Raw genomic sequence first — 24,175 nt, 5'->3', positions numbered from 1 at the left:
TTTCCAGCCAAGGTTGTTGGTACAAAGCTGGTGAAGGGCCTGGAACACAAGTCCTGTGAGGAGCGGCTGAGGGAACTGGGGGTGTTTGGTCTGGAGAAGAGGAGGCTCAGGAGAGACCTCACTGCTCTCTGCAACTGCCTGAGAGGAAGGTGTGGGGAGCTGGGGGTCGGCCTCTTCTCGCAGGTAACCGGTGATAGGACTGGAGGGAGTGGCCTCAAGTTGTGCCAGGGGAGGTTCAGGCTGGAAATGAGGAGACATTTCTTCTCAGAAAGAGCAGTCAGGCGTTGGGACGGGATGCCCAGGGAGGTGGTGGCGTCACCGTCCCTGGGGGTGTTCAGGGAAAGGTGGGACGTGGTGCTTGGGGACACGGTTTAGCAGGTGACATTGGTGGTAGAGGGATGGTTGGACCAGATGAACCCAAAAGTGTTTTCCAACTTTAGTAACTCTCTGACTCTCTCACCGGGGGTCGGGCTTTCGTAGCGCGAGGACAGACCCCGGCCCTCTCAGCCCGCCCAGTCGCTCACCGATCGCCCCCAGCCCATCGCAGCCCGCCCCAATCGAGCCCCGACCCCTCCTCATCGCTGCCCCGGCTCCACCTCCTCCCCGTACCCCCCCACCCCGAGCCGCCAGGCCGCGCAGCCGAGCGCCGAGCGAGCGGAGGCAGCCGCGCCCCGGGCGGCGGCGGGGCCGTGGCAGGAAGCGGCGGGGCCGGGCCGCCCCCCCCCCCGCAGGCCGGCACCGGGTGAGCGGCGGCGGGGCCCGGCCGCCGGGAGCCGCAGGGACCCGGGGAGGGGGGTTCGGGGCGCCCCGGGTCCCCCGGGAGGGAGAGGGGGGCGCCGGTTCCCTCCTCCCCTCTCCCCGTGAGGGTGGTCCCGGGGAGTTTTTTTGGGGGCGGGGGGTGTTGTCGTGGTCGCGACATGGTCGTGACAGGGGTGTCTTGTAGGTGCCGGATGTCCTCGAGCAGCCCGTGGGCCCGCCTGGGAAGGAGGAAGGAGGAGGCCGGCGGGCAAGTGGTGAGCCCCCCAATTTCATTCCGTGTCCCCCTGTCCCTGTGTCCCCTGTCCCCACGTCCCGTGCGTGTCCGCATCTCCCCCGTCCCCATCTCCTGTACCACTTTTTCCCCCTCTCCCCTGTCCCCGCCTCCCCCGCCCCCCTCTCCTGTCACTTTTCCATGTCCCCATCTCCTCCACCACTTCATTTCCCCCTCTCCTTGTCACTTTTTTGCATCCCCATTTCCTCCACTACTTCTTTTTCTCCGCAGACCCAGAGCTCGTTCCCGTCCCGTGCCGCCCGGCAGCGTGCAGGTGCGCCCGGCCCAGCGCTGGCCGCGCTCCCCGCAGCCACGCCGTTGGGCTCCGCGGGCGAGCGTGGTGCTGTGGGTGCGCCGAGCGCCGGGGCAGCTGCCATGTTTGTTTGGAAACAGCCAGACAGGTGGTGCTGGTCGGGCTTCCTGCTGTGCACGGGCAGCAGGACTTACCCCAGCGGTGCCACGGACCCACGTCCAAACCCAAGAGGGTTTCAGGTCGCGTTGCCCACCTTGCGGGGTAGCGAGCTGGGCAGCAAGACGTCAGGGCGCAGGGTTGGGGGCCCATGGTGGGGCACACGCTCCTTATCTCGTCCTCAGGAGCTGTTAGGTAGCACGGGGTGATTAGGAGTTAACTGGGTGAGAGCTCAGCAGGGGTATGACACCCCACTGTCATTTACAGTACTCATATATGGGGGCTCCAATCTGTTCCCCAAGGTCTGCTTACTTATTTTAAGCAAAGTGTTGATGTCTGTGAATTCTACAGTGCTTACAATCACATAGTTTATTTCACTACTGGTTGTTAGTTTAATGAATCAGGTAGAAGATACACTAGAGTACGTGGGTTGCTTTTCTGTCGTGTAAGAGATTGTCGATATAGAGAAATAATACCGTGCTCGCTCTTCTCTTTTTTTTTGTCTTCAAAACTGTATAATTTCTGGTAGCTGCCTAATTCAAAGTTCTCAAGGAGTATTGAAACAGTACAGGGAGTGTTTTAAATGTAAATACCTCTTCACAAACTTTAACGTTAACGCGTACCTGACAACTTAATGCTTTCTGGACCTTCAATGAGGCTGCAACCTGTTCATAACTATTAATGTATGTTTTCTCAGGTTTTGTCAAATCAACATTTCTTATTTACCCAATAACGAATCGTACATCTTATCATAGAGCTCATCAGATAACTTCCTCTAGCATCTGATTTGAGGGAGAACTTCAGCTAGGCCGTTTCCATCTTTCCTACCCAATATGAGGGTTTGCAGATGGTAAACTCATTCTTTTGTGTGTGTGTTAGAGTGATTCCCTGTAGGTACTTCCCTCTCAATTTGTTACCTTTGTTAATTAAGTTTTTGAAAGAAACCTTGCTAGTCAAAACTTTTTATGATGAGATATTTCTGCTTATGTGTGTTCTAAATATCGACCTTTTCTCAGCAGGCTTTTGTTGCTAAATTTATTTTTCATAGTGTGTTGCATGGTGAAGTGGTCTCTCAACAGAACTGGGCTCTGTCTCTTCTGATTAATCAGCTGCCGTCCCTGGGAGAGCAAACCCTGTCAATTTGCAGCTAGTTTGGAGCTTGCTGGGCTAACACGGGCTCTTCAGGAACCCCCTGTGGCAGGGGAGGGGAAGGGTAGCGATGCCTGGGAAGTTCCCTGCACAAAGCAGGGGGATTGGGGGGGGGGGGCTTGGAGCAGAAACAGAATCCGGCACTTGCTCAGCTTTTTTAATAGCTGTGCTTTTACACAACAGGAAGAAAAAAGTAGTAAGCCAAAAAAGAGTGTTTTATTTTATGCTTATTATTTTCAAACTACTTCCTTATTTGAAGACCATTGATTCAACCAGAATGATTTGATTGCCTTTGGCTTGGTGCTGTGTAATAAACATTATGCAATTGCGTTGTGCCTGCTTGTTCGTTAGCTCTTCCAAGGGTAGCTCAGTGAGTTTTCCTGACGCTGTCTCGTTATCGTTCTCTGGAATCACTGTGGTAGGTTTGTTTTAATTTATCGGGTGAAGCTTTCTTTAGAAAGTACTGATCTGATTAATCTACAGCTCCGTAGGTATTTTGAGTGAATAAAAGGGAAATCTGTTGCACTGTGTAACCTCTTTACCTAGTTCACAGGTAGCAGGCACTCGGACTTGCTCATTTTGATCTGCTGTGGCTGCGTTACAGCACATGAAACTCGACTGTATGGTGTGCGCTGCTTAAAATCATCATCGGTATTGCGTGGCAGGAGCTGTAATCTCCGTGAACCTCAGCTCCTAATTAATGAGGAGGAAAGTTGAAATAGAAATTAAAGTAAATTAATTGGGTGTGGTCGTCCATCTCCTGGGTTACTGAAGGATGTTGGAAATCCGAGCGCTCTCCTTGTTATTTGCAATACCATGGCAGCTTCTGTTGAATTTTTGTGAAGCCCCAATTCCCAGCATTAAGGAATAATGCTTCTGACATGGTGTGTACTTATAGTGTCAAACTATACGAGGATCTTTATTTTTTACTACATGTTTGTAAAGATCAGTAGCTTTTGCTCTCAGATTTAAAAAAAGATTACTGCTAGTATTTAAAAGAAATTGATTGAATTCAAAGAGATTTTTGAATTATTTTGTCTTGGCTAAGCCTGTTCATGCTGAGGATGGCAAAAGAATGCGTTTGATTTGAGCAGTTTGGAAGTTTTCAAGTTTGTATACAGTTATCCTGGTGTTTGTGTTGCCTTACTAGACTTTCCCCTTGTGTAAGAAATTGTTAGTTTGATTTGTAGAGACGGGGAAATTTCAAATTTAATATAGGGAGCTTACAAAACAAGTTTGTCGGAGTTGTTAATGAAGTAAGCACTTATTCCCTTGAACAGGTAATAGCTTGATGTTGATGTAATTACTATTTTTTTTTCCCCACCCTGAATATTAGGTCAAAATGGACTCTGGTTTATTTCAAATTTAATGAAACCAATAGTTATGTGGGAACGCGCAGTTGCATGCCTCACTACTTAGCTACAGGAGGCTTTCAAATAAGGACATTCTCACAGTTTGTCTGGTGTATTAATTTCAATCAGTCTTTCTGAACGGTCATATAATTAGGCACAGCTGGATCATGGGGTTAATTGGGCAAAGTTAGAGAGCCCATCTGAATCAGACGAACTAATCTCCAGCAGCAGCACTTCCTCATGAGTAGTGAACTCGCCTGGAGTTGCACCCCCTACTGCTGTTACTTGTTAATTGTGATACTGAGGGGAGACAGAGTAATTCCTCAAAGAAGGGCAAAGGGTGACCTTGATGTGCTATAGTTTCAGACCTTCGTGGCTCTGCTTCAGTACAAGCAGCTTTTGTGCTGCTGGTTGTACTGTCTTTGGGAAGGGAGAGCAAGCTGTTTGTATTTAGTCTAAGAAATTGTCCCTGTAAGAGTGGAGACGTTAACCCCATGATCCTGGATAAATTCCAGTCTAGGAAACTCTGTGCTGCCTACCTACATTGGTTTGGTTTTTACTTTTCTTGCAAACTGCTCTCCAGCATTACTGTGTGTGGCAGATGCTATGGCCCAGAGTAACTGTTTTTTAGCGCTGGGGGGAATGAATCTCATGTGTAGTGTGCGTGTTTTCGTGTATGTTAAACAGTTTGGGATGAAAGGTGTTATGACTACCAGATACTATCACCATTTTATGAGCAGGATGTCCTTATTAGATTGGAATTGATGAACGCTTGCCAAATTTTGTGCATGGTGAGTCTGCCTCTGTAGAGATGCAAATATTGTGCTCAGTTTCCACGTTAAACCTCTTTTCCCCTTCATTTCAAGTTAGTGATCTGAGATTTTGTTGCAGAGATGCTGGCATAAAACTGAGCAGATTTATTTAGGGTGGCCCTTGCACATTTTAAGTGTTTAAGCCAGATTTACAAGAATATAGTCACTGATGATTCATGTTGAGATGATGTTTTTCTTCCTTGTAATGGAACATATGGGAGTACGTAGCATATGGTACTGCTGAAAAATGTTAGACGCAGAGCACTGATTTGATTTATTACACAGCAAAAAGTTTGGATTTTTAGTCTAACGCTGGGCAGAATGCTTTGTAAACAAGTCAGGCTGCCGGTTTGTATTGGATGCACTGTGTTGTAGTGGTAAATTTTCAAATAATTCCTTTAAATGAAAACAGCGTTCTTACAAAACTTGGGTTTGTTGCTGTTGCACTGCAGCAAATGTATGAATTCAATGGGTGTCTCATTAAGAGAAGCAATTGTTTTTTTGAGACTAAACCAGCCTTGAATTGTATTGCCCTGACAGTTCACCCAGCCTTCTAGCTGTCCAGGGGGTGTTTATCTTCTTACAGTTCAGTCTTGTTCTTTTGCACCTTAAAAACTGAAATCTGGTGTGTCTTATGTGGGGAGTAGAGGTGTTAAGAACGTGTAAAGATATGGTTTTCTTCCTGTCGCAGTAGCCAAAGCATCTTCCTTCTGGTGTTCTTGGTTTTTGTTTGGTCTTCTCATGACTTAGGGAGGTTTGTTTTTTTTCAGCACGGTGGGTGGTGGGAGTAAATGCACACCTTGATTCTTCCAGTGCACAAGGGAAAGTGAACGAAAGTGCAGATGGAGAGATCGTAAATTCCAGTCGTGTGTTTCCTGGTGCTCTCCTGCATTTCTTAACTATTCATCTTTCAGGTGATTATAATCTCTTCAAAGCAGGCAGAACTTCTGCTGTGGCTTTGTAGCTCTTACTACAGTGTTACTGGAGCTCACAGGTGCTGTAGTAATATAGATGATAATAAATAGTCGGTCCTAAGAGTACATTAAGCTTTTTCAAAAATGATTTGAGCAATAAACAGGAACTTTAGAATGTTGTTTGTGTTTATTTTTTTTTCCCAAAAGAAAAACTTAACTCTAACTCGTAAACATTGAAGTACTGGTTAAAACAGACATTATGGCAAATTTGTACTGCTTTTATTTCTTGTGCATTTACTTATTTTGACTCGTTCAGAAGAAGTTTCAGTATGTTGTAACCATGAGGGGGGGAAGGTTTGACATCATTTAAAAACTGATCTTATTTAGTAAAAGGAAGTATTATCTATAGTTGAGGGAATTAACTAATGACCTCTTGTTACCATCGCCTTCAGGATCTTAGATCCTCCCTTTGCTTGCCTCATTCTTAGTCATAGATTGGAAAAGGAAAACAGGCTTTTTTCCCCTCCCAACGCTTAAGTAGTTTCTCAACTTCAGATGAACTGATCGGTGACCTAAACCATGTGCATAAACTCAAATCAAGAAAATATTCCCTCTTCGCTTGCAGAACATACTGCTTTTATTAAAACTTGCATAGCACGTCGACTAACTCTGGTTCCCAGTTTTAACCTGTACGTAGAGTATTTTTAAAAAGTATTGCCTCAAATTTTAATTTGTAACATTTTTGATCTTAATGTTAGTTGGGGTTTCAATTTGAACTCTAAGCTTCTTTCAAAAGAGGGGGGGGAAACATTTCTTATCTGGAAAGTATGCGAGTGGCAGAGCAGATAAGATAATTGAGACCTAAATGTGAGCTGGGATGGAAACAGTCTCTGTTAAGAGTCAGGTCTCATCCACTTTGCCACACTCAGGCGATGCTTTAATGCATACTAATGCAATGAGTTTTGTCATCCTGTGGAGAACTCAGTGAGTTTGGACTCTTCTGCTTTTGCATTAAGAGAGTTGAGCCTGTAGCTGAAGTGTTAGAGGCGTGTGTTTTCATTTTCTCAGAAATTTTGTGTTCACCTGCGTTGCAGACAGCCAAATAGGAGGGTTTTATGTTTCTCCTGCTTGTAACCACATTTTCCTCCTAAAGTGAGGAATAGAAACAAAAAACGTTCCAGCTTGTTGTTCTGCTTGGGCAGTTTTTTCTCATAATTGCTTGTGTGAATTTGTGTGTGGCTTTCTCGGTGACAGGATCCCCACAGGAGATGCCAAGCTTTTTATTTTTGTTTTTTTCCCATAGAGCAAGAGCTCCTGTTCTCGTGTGTTCAGGGCTTGATGGTGGCCCAGGTGGGTAGGAGGTGGTAGTTACCTAAATTTAGGAAAAATGAGTAACTACTGGAATGATTTTGTTTGTTTTACAACACAATGTCTTATTTTTACTTTAATTTAACTCTGCTTTTGCAATTTTCAACTTGGTATTTCAGGGTTGTTTTCCCCAAAAGTAATTCCAAATTCCAAATCAGGATTCCAAATCAGGTTAGACTTGTATGGAAGCAGTGTTTAGAGGCTTTTTTAGTTGCAGAATCATCATTGGGCTTAGTATCGTGCGTGAGAAATACAGTCGAGGAATCAGACCTGCTGCGGGTGATAGAAGTTGTAGTCCAGAAAAGGCCCTTATTCTTTGTAGTGTTGTATTAATACAAGAAGTGAATGTGTGATATACAGTAGGAGCAGTTCAAATCCTAAAGGATGACCAAATATTACCTCAGATGGGTGCTCCAAATTTCAGGTGTTGTCATCCATTTCCCGTTCAGGGTTCGCAGGTGTGCGCTGAGGTGAGGTTTCTGTCAGGCATCGATTCCTTGGCACCTCAGAGCACAGCAGGAAGAAAGTCGCTGGCTAAAGCTTGTTTGTTGTCCCTTTTTCCTGTCCACAGGGTGATTTTGGAAGAACACATTATATTTTTCAGCAGTTTTATTGCTTGTTGATGTGCTGAGCCCAAGCCAGGTGGAGGTGGCCGTATGAGAGCGATGTCCAACATGCCGGGAGTTGGAGGGACCGGGCCCAGGTCTGCGCCAGCCGGTCCGTGCCTGTGCAGCTCTGCTGGTGTTTAAGGTCAACTGCCTGCAAATCTTTTAGGAAGGCTTGTATTCAAATGCTATTTATAAGACCAGACTAATTTCTTTCTTCTTAATGATGGCCTTTTCGCTGATGACAGGGCTGGAATCCGGAAGGTCTGGATTCTGAATGCCACTCGTCAGCTGCGTATCCACAGGGAAGTCATTTGCTAGATTTCTGCCTCTGTTTTTTTTTATCTGTATTTAAATGGAGGGGGAAAAAAAAAAAGATTGACTAATACTTGCCTCACAAGGCTGTGAGAGCGCAGTCAGTAGCCTCATACTGTGAGATCTCTGGAAAATGCTGCAGGAATGTGCAAGGGGCTTATTATGGCTAAAGCCCTCGCAAGGAGAGAACTGGTTCCACCTGGGTTATTGTCAGACCATTCATTAAGGAGTCTTAATAGCCGAAGTGATGATAGTAGCTGCTCCTGGCTTCACCCTCAATTACCCTGGGTAGGTGCAGGCTGCTGCAACACCAGAGTGCTGCGGTGGTTTGGAGCAGGACCGAAGCACACGCGTTTATGTTCGAGTCCGCCCTGAGCTCTTCATTTCTGTTTCACGGCTGGATTTGCATGCAGGTCAGGCCGTAGCCTAAGTGAATTTTGGCAGCCTGACATAGCAATGATTGCTTATTCTGCCACTAGTGAGCCCTTAGTGCCTTCTTGCCAAAAGAAGTCCTATATATTCAGCTGAAACTTAGCTTAGTATCTGCCTAACTCTTAATTTGCAGCATTTTCACTTTGTAAATTGAACAAAACATAGAAATGTCAGGCAACAGAACTCTTAGTAATCAATATTAAAAGTTGTAAAGCAAATATAAAAACCTCTTAAGATTTGGCAACCTTCAGGCTGAGGTTGTATTCTGACAACCTGTGACACTTTTGTATGGATGATCCAGTTGTAGTTTTTAATTTATTTGATAGACTGTTTATAAAATATCTGCCAGGATCTTACCCCTTCTGGCAAGCATTGTAATAAGCAACTATGCAGGAGAAGGAGAAAACCTATTTTAGGAAAGACCAGATACCCTTTTTTTTTTTCTCCAAAATGAAATCATCGTGTCAGCTATTAACAATTGTATCTTATTAAAATTTAATAACTTTCTAAAAATTCAATAGTGCCATAGTCTTGAAGGCAAGAAAGTTGAGGCCTAAATCCAACCTTATTTGTGTTTGTCTTCGGGGCTTCATCTCTTCACGATTATGTGTGTAAACTGTTTTCTGTGACTTGACAGACTTGAAATGTATTGATTAAAATATGAAGTCAGGTTCCTACTGAAACACAAGGCTCCAGGAGCTAAGGATCCAGATTTGGGGAGCATCAAACTGTGAATTTTAAACAGTAGGACTACAAGTTAATATGAATTTCAAGCCACTCTCGGTGCTGATGAAAAACCAGCTGTTGCTGCAGCCTCTCCTTTCTCCCACTGAGTCATGTTGGCACAAACGTGGTGTTAGGAGCTTGATGTGGATCAAGAAGCTGCTGCCACCGTGGGATGACCGTGCTGTGCAGCAGGTCCTTGTCTGGGCATGGAGAGAGGACAGGGCTGGAAGGCTGAAACTTGCCCTGCTGCAGGGGCAGTGCTGCAGAATTAGGCTGGCAGTGATCTCTTGAAAAGCAAACAAACAGAAAAAGCCCCATGCCACTGTTCAGTTTGACTTGCTGAGTAAATTGGGCAGTTTCGCTTTCCGTTTGTTGTGCTGCAAACTGCACTGGAAGACTTGAGTCAGAAATCGCTCGCCTTCCTTTTGCTCGTGCTTTACCTCGTTTTCTGGAGCTTTTTCTACGGAAGACCAAGTTTGGAGGTTTACATATTACTTGAATCTGCATTTTTAGAAAGGATTTTATGCTCGGATTTGGAATATAAACAAGGAAAGGCTCTCTTGAGAGTCTGATGTGTTATGTTGTGTGTTAGTTGTTTATTGCTTTATAGCCTACATAGAAAAATATCCCTGCTGTAAAAAGTAGGGAAAGACCACAGCAGAATGCTTGTCTTGTGAGCACTGGCAATGCTGACTGGAAGGTGATGACAAGAAAGCAAATGGGTGTTGCCAAACACAGTTTTATTTCATGCTTCAGGTATACGATGGCTTTCTAAAATGTTGGGGCCTGACACGATGTGATGGAAATTGTGTGACAGGTGAAGTTATTTCTAAATATTCAGCCCTACATGTTCTTGAAGGGTGAGAATTACTTGGAGTGCACAACCAACAGCCTAAAATTAGGAAAGGAAGCACCAATACATATTAATCTTCTTCAAATAGACTGTTTGTTTTATTTATACAAATGAGGACAGTTTCCTTGCTGTTTTTCCTTTATTTTAGGTAGATGCTTAGTAAGCAGTACAGCACAACAGAAACCTTTCTGAGCACTGCTCAGCCCACCTGGCTCTCGGAGCCTTCCAGGGAACTTGCGGCGGCTGCGTGCAGCGTGAAACCTCTCCTCTGAAGGCTGCTGGGCTCCTGGAGGCAGGGCCTCCCCTTCCACAGGGCGTTTGCAGCTGTTGTCAGTGAAGCTGTGGGTGAGTCTCGAGGGTGCATAGAGAGGAAGTGGAAGAACTTTCGTATTTATGATCTCTGTCTTCCCAGTTGCCTTAAACAAAAAGGACGGCTTAATTCATGTCGCCGTTTGTAAATTAAGGACTCCTGCAAAATTGGGTTGAAGGCCAAGCATCTGGATGATCTCCCTTGAGATTTTTGTGTTCCTGCACCTGAAAAGCCATGTAGGAGCTGGTGGGATGGTAAGCATGTAGTTATTGTTCTCGACTTGTCTGCCTGGCAGAAGGAACTTCCTAGTGCTGACTGCTAACGTCACCCAGCCGCAAGTGTTCGCTGGTGCTGTTAGTCCACAGGGGGGATGCGGGGCTGAATCTACCCCCCGCCCAGGATAATTTAAGAAAACTGTTGCAAAGCTCACACCGAGTTGGTTTAAAATAAAACAAAATAGGTATTTAAACCCAGGCTTTGCCCTTGGGTGGTTATTTCGAGGCTGATGAATGGCGTTCAGCCACGTGTGGGTGCTGAGCTCTGTCACACAGAGCCACCCCTGGACCGAGGTGGGCTGTAGGGTCTGCTTGTCGGTGTCAGGGTACCGGGTCAGTAGCTGTTACAGGTGAGTTCTTCTGTCTCCTCTTCTCGGGGTAAGCTGCACAACGTGGAGGGATTTTTCTGTTCATAAAGGTAAATGCGCTGCATCTTTGTTGAGAGGGCAGAGGAGCGTGTTGCCTTTTTGCCAGAAGTCGGCAAAGATTTTGGAGAGCTTTTACTTGTTTTATACTTCTACTGTGCTATCTAAGACCTCCTTTTGAGAGTGGCATGTCTCCTGCACAACTGAATTTTACTTTTGCATTATCCTAGGTTTATTCTGGTTTTTCACTCCCTCACTTGCTATCCTCCCTCTTCATGTTTCATGAACAAAATGCGAAGACCAAATACATGTAAAACATTATGTGCTCTTGAAAAGGTTGCACGTTCAGGAGAGTTTGATCCCTGTATTGGCAGAGCAGCAAGCTAAATGAATGTGCTTTGGTTATTTTCTGTTTTGTTGTTTTCTTAATGAGACATCCAAGGGGAGGGAGCAAGCCTCAGAAATTAAAACTGCTTTTCTGTTCTGTGACCAGTCAAAATATTCTGGAATTAAAAGCAATACTGGAGTAAATTGATTTTCGAACCATTTGTACGAAGAGCTTATTTTATGTAATTACTGGGGCGTAACTTTAAATTCTGGGCAGGCCTTTGTGGCTTGGTAGCATCCAGTTCAGCTTCTGGTGTTGCAATGAAGAAGGAAGTGAGCGTGTGTGTGCCAGGGGAGGGGGAGAACGAAGCACTTCTGCCTAGCCACATAAGGTGGGAATTGCAGCTGGCTGGTTATTTTTAGCTGCTGGCTATCTCATTGTGAACGTGAATCTCTTTATCAGACTGTTTGGTAAATGAAGCTCTCAGTTTGTTGTTTTGGAGATTTTTTTTTTTATAGCAAAATGCACTAAGCCAATGACTTCTTCACCCCAGTTTTATTCATTAGACCTTTAAGTCTTTATAAACCTCCAGTGCTGCAGGACTGGGTGCGATGCATTTTGCAAATATTTCTATCGGTTGGTGATTTTTTGCAGTTGTACATCTGTAGCTAAAGGACACGAGCACAGTAGGGGCTGCGAGGAAAGATGAGACCTTACAGGTCAGCCTCTGTAGTTGGAAAAACACAGAAGCTTCATTGAAGGAAAAAAGTAAAAATAGTGGATCTGATTTTGCTTCCTTCTTGCAAAAACATGCAACAGTGTGGTTGCAAGGACTTTTTCATGGGGAGGAAGGAAAGCAGAAGATACCATCAGTTTCCATCAGTGTATTTTCCAGTCACTCGCTGTGGTAGTGATTCTTTTTGGTTGCTCATCCTGGCCTGAAAAAAGACACATGGGATGTTTCCATTTTAGGCTGTTCAGCATACTGTATGAATAAATTCACCCTTCCTATGTTGCTTTTGCCACAGTGGGTGAGCTTTCCTGCCCGGGATCAGTCTGTTTGACTGTACTGGCCTAAAATATCCGCCCTCTGAAAACTCTGTGTGCTGTCAGAACACAGGTGGAAGATGATGTTCTAACCACTTTGTTTCAGGGTTGCTGGTCTTAAAATGCCTTGGTAATAACACCAAGTTCTCTGAACAAGGGGGATGCTAGGATCCTGGCTGGCCCTTGGTCTGCAGCTAGGCTGCTACCGGCGGGGATCGTGCTGCTGCCCTCCGTGAGGAATAGCTGTGAGACCATCAGCTCTCATCACAAAGGCTAATAAGCATCATTTACACTGCCTCTGTCTGCTGCCCTGTCACAACAGCTACAAAACAGCCATAGTCAGAATAGATGAGAAGCTTTCTGCATGCAGGGAGGGTATCCTGCAATAATTTTGGAAGCCGAGGAGCAGAGGTAGTGATGGCTCCCGGTAACCTTTGGTACGCAGCGTGGTGCTGACATGACGGGAGAACGCATCCCTATTGGGGCACCAAGTAGTTTCTGTTGCCATTTACTTTCAAACCAAGTGTTCTGAAATGATTTTTATACAGCTTTAAACTGTCTCATGCTGACTCAGATTGGCTGGGAATGTCTGAAGGCTTCTAATCAGAGCATGGTTTCCTCTGTCAACAGAATGGGTGTATCCTGGGTATGAGTTTTGCCCTCTGTTACAACAACATCTCCTTTCATGTTGATCTTGAAGGATCTGCTGCTCTTGCTATCTTTTTCTTTTCCGTCAAGACCAGCTCATTCACTGAGCTCATGGTAGTGCCCTGGCTACCTGTTTGTGATGGTTCTTTCACTTCTTTTTTGCTTAAGAAGCAGCGTTGAGATCTCTGGTGTCTGAGTAAGAAAGGCAAATGGTAAATGCTTTTAGTTTTTGGTTGCATAAGTCAACTCTGAATGGAAGTACAGGAGGTAAATGACATTTCTGGGAAGTAAAGGCAGAGGTGTATGTATAATGGTGGCTAAACTCCTTGTAGCTTTTCTGGAACCTTTGTATAGTAATCAGGGCACCGTTTTCAGCTTTAATGTTTTATCCTCCCTCCTAAATTACGTGCCAAATAATGCATTTACGGAATTGAATCAAGAAACTGGTGATTCAAATGGAAATCTTGAATCCATGTTTGCTGGGGTGTGTAGCTATAGCAGGTAATCAGAAGCTCTGCTGTTTTTGTTGGGACTGACTTAAGCACGCATCCCAAACCCCCAAAACTTCCAAGGACAACTGCATGCAAGAAAACAGATAGGATTTTGCTGTGGATTATATTTTAATGGTTTCTGAGCATCAGAACGCTGCTGGCTTGCAATTAATTTTAGTCGTTGTGTTTTGATTGGCTGTCAAAAATGTGCTTGGATTGAATTTGGTGCAGCGCTCTGTGCTGGTTGTCCTGTTCCTTGCCCTTACAGTGCGTGTGCTCCCTGTCCCCGTTGGGGAAGGTAGGACAGCCCTGTGAAGGACGCTGGTTTCTGCGTAGCCTGTAACATCCGTCAGGTTTGTTTAGCAGCGGACCTGTTGCTCTTTGAGATCCACAGGGCATTTTGTGTTTGTTTTGGCTGTTGGCTTATCGCGTGCTCTCAGTGAGGCCGGCCTCTTCTGGCGGTGGCTGATAGAGGCGTTGGGATGCTCTCAGCGCGGGTGCTCGGAGGGCTGCACTTGGGTCCTTTTGCCTTTGGGTCGAACTCGTGACTGAAAGGGCTGCAGACTTGCTGCAATGATAGAAATGAAATAAATAGTTAAATATCTGAATGGCTCGGACATGGAACAGGCTTACTGCTTGTACTTCCCTTAGTGCTTTGAGGGTATTGGCCCATCGCTGATGACAAAATGCTCCAGGGGTTCTGCTCTCGTGTAGAGGTGGGGCTTCCTCTGCTCGGCTCGTGCATTAACTTTAAGCTTGATCCTGCCTATTTCACGCTCTGCTGGCATAAAAACTTCACTGGTTGTATTTACAGTGTAGTAGCTGGTTAGCAGGTGTGCACGTGGCAGGCTGTGGGATAATTGCCTGCAGGGCTGTTCTTTACGTGCCGTGGAAGTGGTCTGGTCTCCCTGAGTGGCACTGAGATACCAGAAATGCACGTGGGATGGTTTTGAAACAATGGTTTAAAAAGTCAGCGCTTGTTCTCAGCTGTTGAGCAGAGGAGTGAATGATGCACAGTGCTGAGAGCTGGTGGGATTTAAAGCCAAAGATTTATGCAAGTTGCTTTTTTAAGAATCACTTTGTTTGTGTTCTGCATGTGTATAGCAGCATTGTTAAATCACACTCTGTGCAAAAGACCAGTGTAAATCTGCGTATTGATCTAACACCAGCACAGGTACCTTTGGATCCTCCTTTCATCCACAGTAGGTAAATGTAGAGCTGCAATATGAGATTATTAATGCCCGTTAGAAATTCAGCAATTTAGCCTGGACTTACGGGTGCTCTGTGCCGAATGGAAAACAGCTGAGCTCTTACTGCATCCTGTAAGGGCACCTCAGGGATGCTGTGCCTTGAGAACACTGCCGACTGAAAATTGAGGCTACCAGGGCATTGCACGTATCCCGCAGATGTTCTCCAGGTGGAACTCGTGGTGGTGCCTGGCATCACGTGCCCAGCAGTCCTTGACGCTTGGAGATGCTTCTGAGTCCTAAACCTTGTCAGTTGTGGAAAATCAGTTCTCTTCTCCTAAGTGAGGGGAACACGGGTGGTGTACTCCTCTCTGTAAAAGGAGCTAAGCTACTTACAAGACCAGCTTTATTCTTTCTAAAGAGGAAACTAAGGTATTGTTGCAGGCAGACTTCACATAATACATATATATAATTGCGTTTCCATGATGCACACTTCTTGTGTTAGCACAGTTTTTATGCACAGTTGTCACTTCACTAGAAAGGTGAAACACAGACACGTGATGGCCTTCTTGCTGAGTGTGCTTCCTGTAACAGCTACCTGCTAGCTTTTCTTCAGGCTCCCAGAAATCTGTTTAACAAGTCCGTGTTTGTTCTTTTTTTTTTTTTTCTCCTTTAGTGTAACTTAAAATATGCTGGGGTGGGCTTTTGCCTTTGCATGCCCAGGCTGCTACCCCCTTCCCCATCCAATGCACTATCCTGTTGCTTCAGAGAATTTGGATTTGGGTTTTTGGAAAGCAGGAGGGACCTGGGATTTGAGTGGATTTACAGAGGTAGCAGTGTTATAATATTCAGATTTTGTATCTTCATCTCACCTATGGTAATACTGACTGCAGCCAGAAAGAAGACATTGGGTATATTGATGTCCTGTGTTGACACTTCTTTGATCTGCTTCGGGATTGAATGAATGCTGCTCTGCATGCGACACCTGGAAGAAGCGCTGCCGTAATTGATGTCTCTGTCAGAACTGAAACCAGCCGTGGGTCGCGGCGGCGCAGGTCTGTGCCTTTGCTGCTAGCAGTTGTAGTGGTCTGGCACAAACCCCTCATTTACTGAAAAGGTTTGGACAGGACTGCAGCTGCTTTAAATCAAGTGATTTCTGAAAATCCCCTGATCAGAGATCTTTTAAGGAAAATGCAACAGCTAAAGAAAGTCCTGTTAGGCTGCATCTGATGCTGGCAAGGGGGTTCTGTGGGTACGGAGGGAAGGCACGTGTGTTGCAGGCAGCTCTGTCACCATAGATAACGTTTACTTGTTGTGTTGATTTCAGAATAAGCAGCTTTTATAATGGAGTGCAAGTTTCTAGTTACTTTTTTGAACTTGCTCTTATACTTAGCATTGCTGTGCTGCTGCTGGCCTAATTAAGCACTCGTCAACAGCCAAACACTGTTAGTACTTATCTTTGTCCTTGTTGATGTGCTACTGCTAATTTATGACATCAGCATTAAAAACTATCCAGCTGTAGGGCTGCATTTAGCTAAGCTATTTAGAAATGTGCATTTTTAGCTCCTGCTCAGAAAGGTTCATAGATATACAAGTACTGCAGGTAATGAGGGAGGGGAAATATGTTCCCATCTTACAGGGAGCATCCTGGCTTGGGAGAGCTAACTGCTGTGCCGCGGTCGTACAGGGTGCACGTGTGAGCCCAGAAATTAATTCTGGGTGAACCCATCTTGTCTTCTGTAAGCAGCCGTCCTTCCGTGTAGTTCAGCTGGATGGGTTGGGGCGTTGCTGGATTTCCTTGGTGGTGGTGGATGTAAATAAACACAAGTTCCCTCCATTGACAGGTGAGGATGTAACTTTGAGGTGCTCAAAAGTGAGGTGGAATTTCTCCTTTGTCCTGATGGATTTTTATCGGAGTCCTGGTAACTCAAGAAGGCTATCTTGTACTCTCTGAAGGTGAGACTACTACAGCTCGGTAATTAGAGCAGCCCAAGGGCTTACCTGGAAGCGTTATTAGTTTGCTCCTTGCACACAAATGTTTGAGTTCTCATTATCAGATTAGAAGACAACCAAAAATGTATCTTAGCTTGACGAACACAACCAGTGCTCCGAGAGTGCATGAATCCTCGTGGAAGTCTGATGGCCTCCCTGCTTCCTCGCAGCTGTACAACTGCTTTGTTCCTTGCAGCTGTGGAATTGACCACAGAGCGAAAATGTTGTAATGGTCACAACCATACAAAATAACTTCACAAAAGTTTGACTTGGTCTTGAATTCATGGCTAGCAAAGGACTTGGCTGCTTAGTATCTGTGAGTCGAAATTAATTCTCCATTGATGGTGAAGTTGCATTCCTTCATTAGAAGGTCATCCAGTAATTTGAGCTTCTAAAACCTGCATGGTTCTGACTGACCGGTCTCAGACCTGGAACCCAGGTGAACTTAGGTTTTGTGCATCGCAACCCTCGTTCCGTAGAAACGTGTGAGGTGGTGACAGTCTGTTAGGGAAGTAAGGGAGGTGAGCGTACCTGGGGCGCTTTTAAGCTGAGAGCAGATGGGGGCTTGTTCCCGAGGCCAGCCTGGAGGCGGCTGCTGCTCTAAATTTGTCCTTGGAGAGGTTTTTGGGGTCCTGTTGGGCATCGGAGGGGAGGAAAAGGATGGTGCCTGCGGTGTGGGATCTCGCTGTCAGATGTGAAGTGCCACCAGGATGCTCTGCAGGCTGGGGAGGGCAAGGAGGGCGTATGGAAAATGAGGCGTTTCCAGTGTAGTACTTGGGAGAAATCGGAAGGTGAAAGGGTGTTTGGACTGTCCTAGCTTCATGTAAGCGTGGAGCTGGGGGCGGTGAGCTGAGATTATTCGAAGTTTGGGGAGGGACAGGCTTGGCAGGAGATTATATAATCAATAATGCAACACTTGACACAAGCAAGTGCTGTGGGGCATTGAAGTTCTCCTGGACATTTACTTTCCTCCCTCAGAATGTCCACAAATTAATTTATTTAAATGAGTTTCTTTCTTGCAGTCTCTTCTGTCCTTAATGTATTGTGCCAAAATTTATGCTGCACGCAAACTAAACTCGACAAATATTTTCCCAAAGGAATTTTTCTAATTGTAATCTCCTATTAAACCTGCAGCATGTCAAATATAACGTGCATTTATTGATAGAAGATACTTCTGGTGATTGGCGTGGGTGTGTGCGCGCTGGGATCGCTGCTCCGGTCCTTGGCTGCCTAACTGGTTCCTAGAAAATAGGGGGGAATTTCTGACCGTGACTCATCGTGGAAGCAGCAGATGCTACCTGCTCTCGGACTCATTCTGGCAGTTCCCGGAGCCTCCGTAAATTGAGTGGTGGGGACTCAAAGGTATCTTGGGGGTGATGTTAATGATTACACACCGTTACTGTTTGTCTCTTTTAAATGAGGATCCTTACGTGAAACCTCTGTGAAAGTTGCTTTGTCCCGTTTCTGATCAGTAGCACTACCCTGGAAGTGTGTTTCTGCTCTGAGGTTTCATTTTCACCCTGCTGTCAGCACGGAGTGGCTCCAGTTTTAGTCCTCACTAGGTCTGAGAAACCTTCCCCATCTTTTTTTCCTAATTTTCAACTTTGAAACTGTATTCAGCTTTTGGTTTTTTCCCAAATACATAGAAAAACTTGCCCGAAGAAGTATAATCTCTTGGCTAAGGTATGGAATTGGATTCTTTCGTACTTTTGCTGCTGGTATCCCCGTAGGTTCACAATGCCTTGGATACTGAATCCACAAAATAGGGCTATTAATATGTAGATGAGGCACCAAGAGCTAAAACAGTGCTGGAGACTTTCAGAAATCGATAATTCCTTCATTTATTCATAAAGCAGGCAGCGTAACTCTTAAAAATTTGATCAGATGCCAGTTCCTTCCGTAGCCACTCCATTCAGGAACCTTTTTATAGCTGTGCTAACATCTCTGAAGACTGTTGGGCTTAATTAATGTTTAAGGCTCTCAAACAGAACATGTCGTAAAGAGGGAAGCTTTCTGAAGTTGGCAGAGGGAGGCAGGCAGGAGTTTTGCTTCAGGGAGTAGGGAGGAAAAAGGCACACAAGTGGTTGAGTTGGGTAACTTTGTGTCTGTTCTCTCTCTTTAAAAATATCCCGTTGATTGGGCTTTTTAGAGATGGACTGTGCTCAGCACGCTGAATTGGCAGGCGTGTGTGTAGAGCCCTTCACGTGAACTTCCTTGTCAATGCTTAAAAACAGTTCCAGTACAAAAAAGAAAGGAACGGCATTGTTAAGTGTAAACCCCTCCAAAAAAAGTGCATTTCTGTGGCGTGAGTCTGGGTAAGCTTGGTAAAGTCATCGTGAAAATGTTCCCCATCAGGCATAACAGTTCCATTTCTCACCTGCAAAACCAAATAGGATTTTTATTCTCTCAAAGGTGAAGTGCAGAGAACCTTTCTCTGGGAAAACAAGAATCTTTCTTGTGCATAAGCCTGTTATGCAGCCTAAAATGAGTGTTTTCTCATCAACACTGACCTCTGCCTGCACAAATTAGTGCCTTCAGCGCAACTCAGACCACCGTCAGGCAGCACAAACCTGTGCCTGGTGGGCACATTCAGTGCTTCTGCTGCTGTGGTAAGGTTGTGTGATATTCTTCATCAGTAGATGGCTTTCATGTATTGAAAACATGCTTAACAGATGTATGTTAAAACCAAAAAAGCCATAAACCCCTCCTGTCCCTGTTGATCCTCCCCAGCATGGACTTTCTTCCCCAAAGTCTGAATTATTAATGGTAAAATGTTAAGCGGAAGGGACCCTGTAATAGCAAGGTAGGAAAGGTTGCCTAAGTGATTGCAAAAATCTCCCAGGGTGGAAAAGATTGGATTGTTTCTGAAGATTTATCTTAATCTTGTGAAGGATGTGCTTTGGTGGATGTCTTAGAAGATCCCTGCATCTCAAATAGCTGAAATCAGACTAAGTTATCGATAACTTAGGTTAAGGTCTGGCTTTGTGGGTCATTATTAGGTTATGTGAACAGAGAGCCAAATGAAAAGTGGTAAAATAAAAGCTTTTAATCAGCGCTCATGATAGGAAAATGACTTTGTTCTGTCTTCGTAGAAAGCAGAACTGGAACAGACTGACAGAAGTGAATGACTTTTCCTGATTTAAGTCCAACAACGTTGCCTGCAGGGGAAAATACTTCTGGCAGAGGAGATGCTAGTGATGAAAGCTTTACTTGGAGCAGTTAAGCTTTAGATAAAAACCTCATGTATTATTTAATCTCCATTTAGGCTTTTTTTTGCCTGGTTAAAAAGGTAACAAGTAGGGTATCAAGATCGTATCAATGAATGAGCTTTAGATGCTTTATTCAGCGGAAAAGACCATCTTGGTTTCCTAGAAAAGTTTAATGCCTTAATGGCAGGAGATTTAAGATTGCTCCGATACTGTAGATACACTGCAGCCTTCACAAATCGCTTTGTGTGCTGCTGCTGCCAAGCCAGGGTTTGCAGAAAAGCGTAGTGGAGGATTTCTGAGTAGAAAATGGGGGGGGTTCTGTCGAAATCAAGCTCTTTAGTGTAGAGATATGTAACAATGCCCAGCCGTATCTGGTGCTCTTGGTCTCTTTTAGTTCCCCTCACAGAGAAAGCCTTGTTACAGCAGAGGATATGAACAAGTGTGTAACTGAGGCCCTGCGCACACAGTAATGCTAACTTGCAGCAAGTCCTTCTAAATATCCAAATCATCCAAATAAACAAAGCTTTAAGTGGTCAAGCAATGCCTGGACGTGCCTCTTGAAATCCCCAAGCTGCAGCTACTCCCCCTGCTGCCCTTTAACACACGAGGACGGCAGGGCACGATGTGGTCTGTGGGCTTGGGGACCTTGCTGTGTGCCCTTATCGAGAGAGGAGGAACCTGGCACGCTGCAGCGAGGCTCTGGGATGCAAGTGGTAAGATTTCAAGCATTCAAGGTTTCGATTTCGAGGTTTTAGCATTGACGATGGTCACAGGCAGCTGTTTGCTGGGGGGGGACCGGTAAGGACCAGTACTGAGCTGCAGCATCCCAGGGTTGCTGGGTCACACGCCATGCCCTTGTTCCATATTTTGAGGTATTTTGGTGTATTATCCACAGTGACCAAACTTCAGGGAATAACTGTTACTCCCAGAGTATCCTGGCAATAAGCTGGACAATTCCAAGGAGCTTCAGAAGGAACTTGTGTGCTAGATGAAAATAAAACTGTGGAAGGAAAAAGTAGTTTTTCCTTTTCTTGAGTTAGTAAAAGATGTCACCCCAGGAATTTATCACAGAAATGAGGAAAAAGACTCTGGACCTATTTCCTGTCTTCATCTATTGGTCACTGTGGGTGTTGTTGGAGTGCACTGAAGTAAGGTGAAACAGAGCTGCAGTATGTGGCAAGGATCGCTTCTTATCAGGAGCAATAAATACCTCGGGCAGTCCCAGGTTGCTTGAGGACTGAGGTGGAAGTGTTCTCTGTCTTCCACTGTAATTGTCTGAGCTTTTAATTCGGGTCAGCCTTGCATTCGATATTAACAAATTACCGAGTTTGTTAATTGAGAAGGTTTTGTTCCTGTATTCAGTATTTAAAAAAAAACACCACATTTTTATGTCCATCTATCTAGTTTTGCAGCTGCAGTTTTGAGCTGAAGCTTGTTACCTTTTGGTTATGTTCCACTGCTCCAGCTCTTCTCAGAGGGCGGAAGGAAGAACAGCTCTCCTGTTTTCCTATTTTGTTTAATGCATCATTATCCCATATTTATCTCCTGTGTAAGCTGGCTTTATTTTCAGCATACCTTCATGTCGATGCCTTCCTCTACGTCTGATACTGTCTTTTCCTGCTTTATTTCTGCTGCTTTCTTCCTGTAGCTGATGTGGGTACTGTATTTGGGTGATGCCATATCTTTGTTCCTTATTTTCTGCTGTGACATTAGTCCTTCTGGCATGGCTCTGTCGTTGTATTCATGCGTCCTGATGCTCCATTTGCCTTTTCGACTGCCTCTGTGCACTGAGCAGATGTTTTCGTAGAGCGCTCTGCGCCAACCCCCAGGTCTTTTTCCTCTGTGGTTACACGTAATTTAAAATTCAGCAGTGTGTGCGAGGAGCTGAAAATATTACTACTACTGTAACGACCCTGCTTTTAGAACGTGCATTTCATCAGTCGCTGTTCTGCTTCTGTTCTGCTCAGACTTCTCAAGTCTGAGCCAGTCGAGATGGTCCTGGCTGTGGTTTTGACGTAATTTCATCACCTCTGCCATGAGGGAGCGTTATCTGTAAGTGACCGAAACCTATGCATTGTTGTTAAATTTAATAATCCCACGTCTGTCGTTGCTGTAGATGCCTTCTGAAAAATACCAACCAACTAAATGGCTATTTTGGTGACAATTCACAGTGGTAAATTATCATTAGAGCAAAAATAACTATATTTTACAACAGTCTCTAAATGGTCCCTGCGCAGTGCTCACCATGAAGCCTGGATTTTGTGGCTGCTCAGGCACTGGGACGCGTGCCTGCCAGCATGGGCTGCAGTTCCTTGCTTACTGCTTACGCTGAAACACAGAGATTTCCAAATTCATTTTCTTTGATATCCTTTGTGTAATATTTTCTCATTTATTCATGTCTCTGACCTGAACTCGTCTGTTCCCTCCTGCAGCAGGACGTCCCATTGCTGCCACGCTGTTACCAGCGTGCCTTTGTCCCTGTGGATGCCTTCCCAAATCCTGACACCTTTCGCTTCTGTGCAGGCAGGAAATAATCTGAGATTTAGGCACTTCCTGTACAAGTTGCGCCGGCACTTAATAACTTTCGACTCTCCCCTCACAACGCCTTTCTGCTGTAGGTTGTGGAGGTTTTCAGATGTTTCTGCCAGGTCACCCAGCGACCAGAGAATTCAGCTGAAGATTTGCTGATAATTTATCGGTATCCTCAGTGTCTCTGGGACGTGGGTTTGCTGTTACTGGGAATGGCAGCGCGCAAATGCACTCCTTGTTCTTGCTAAAAGCCTACCGACGTGATCAGCAGGGCAGCTTAATGTTCTGAAACATTAAGGCTTGGTGGTTTGAAACCCAGCTGGGGAGATGTGTGCCCGTAAGGATGCGCTACGGAAACTTGCATTTTGAATTTCAAGGGAAGAAAAAATGTAAGCATAGGTTATTTAAAATGAGAAGTAATGTCAGTTGAACTTGACTTCGTGGCTGCAATGCTTAAAATAAAAACAAAAGGAGGGTATGTTGAGGCAAGGTGCTTGGCTCCCTGCGTGCACCGGTCTGGGTGACAGCTCCTCTTCTCTGCCTGCTGCTGCTGGGCTCCTTTGGCTGGAGCCAAGCCCGCGCTGGCCTGGGGAAGGTTGTGAGCTGACCTGCGGCACATTCAGCTTCAACATCAGACTCCAGTGCCTGCTGATGCAGATGGTTTTCCCCTCCAGTTCTCATTTAGTTTTTTTTTTGTTTCAGTTAAAGCTGCTAAAGGTCAAAAATCTGCATTAAACCAGCACTAAGGGCCAGCTTTGACCTGATTAATCCCAAGAAAATAGGAGTTAAGGCTAAAATCACAGACCTGGCTCTACCCGTTATCTAGGTATCGAAATTTAAGACTTAAGGTGCTGTATGTTCTTATATAATAGGCATGACGGCATGATGTGGTAAGACGTAATTTCAGCGTTAACTCAGAATTTTTGTTTGCTAAAGCAAAACACTTGTTTCAGTGCAGCAGTCTTCTAGATGTTGAGCCTTTTTCAGTTTTATTCTGGAACTCGTAATTGATATGGTTGACAATATATTGAGTTTTTTTCTTGTTTTTTTTGGTGGCACGTGTAATCTGCACCGTGCTCTCCTGCCTGGTTAGGAGCCATTCATCGTTCCTGGTTGTACCACAGGCTGAAAGCCGATGCCATTCACTGTGGGCTTTGCTCACTTTCTTTCTCAAGTCTGAGTGTGAGAACGCAGGATTTCTGTCTTCCGTGGCTTTGAAAGAATTAATATATCCTTAAGCCTTATATTCTAACATATTAACACAGTTATTTTCTTAGCTTACTAGTTAAGTACATTGAATTAACAAAAAGGTGGTAACTGCATACTAATTATAGGAAAACAAGGTGCAGCTGTAACACTACTGGGGAGCTGCCAGAGCATTCAATAACCAGGCTGGAACCTGCTCATGGAGAGAAAACTGTGCATAGGCTTCAGGATGAGGTACACAACTCACTGTATTTGGATAAACAGGTTGCCTAAATTTGACACTTCTCGATGGATGCAGTGGTATGGAGTAGTATGAGCGGCTGTGCTGGCATATTGGGGAGGGAGGGAGGGAGGCTGCTCGGAGCGATTCACAAAACGCAGATAAATTTCTGTCCGAAAGTCCTAGGTGCTTCTCATGCCTTGCTGAATTAAGCTGGAGGTATCCAAAGCAACATTAGGCAGGGATGGACATATAATTCAGTTAGGTTACAAGGTAAGTTTTTATCTGAATTAGTCAAAACTGCTTAACTTGCTGCAAAGCTGTGCTCCAGAAGCCTAAACTTCAGCCTGGGGAGTGTGAACTCCCGGGGCCGTACCACAGTGTTTCTGTAAAGCGCTGGGTT

General features: G+C 45.0%; 1 protein-coding gene across 13 annotated transcripts in view; it reads left to right on the top strand.

Moving 5' to 3' along the window:
- The first annotated feature begins 653 nt into the window (after positions 1-653).
- Positions 654-24,175, top strand: part of TAOK3 (TAO kinase 3) — an 82,515-nt gene continuing 58,993 nt past the window's right edge. The window contains exons 1-3 of one of the 13 annotated variants that reach the window (XM_040577205.1): positions 674-742; positions 944-1,013; positions 10,114-10,310. The gene's annotated coding sequence lies outside the window, so the exon portion shown is untranslated. Of the gene's footprint in view, positions 743-767; positions 1,014-10,113; positions 10,530-10,620; positions 10,901-16,553; positions 16,573-24,175 lie in introns of those variants that run through there. The other 12 variants (XM_040577211.1, XM_040577202.1, XM_040577201.1 and 9 more) reach the window with 12 other exon arrangements.

This window comes from Cygnus olor, chromosome 17 (assembly GCF_009769625.2).
Source record: "Cygnus olor isolate bCygOlo1 chromosome 17, bCygOlo1.pri.v2, whole genome shotgun sequence".
Lineage (NCBI taxonomy): Eukaryota > Metazoa > Chordata > Aves > Anseriformes > Anatidae > Cygnus > Cygnus olor.
Note: the sequence above shows the minus strand (reverse complement) of the source record. Positions and strands in the feature narration are given on the sequence as shown.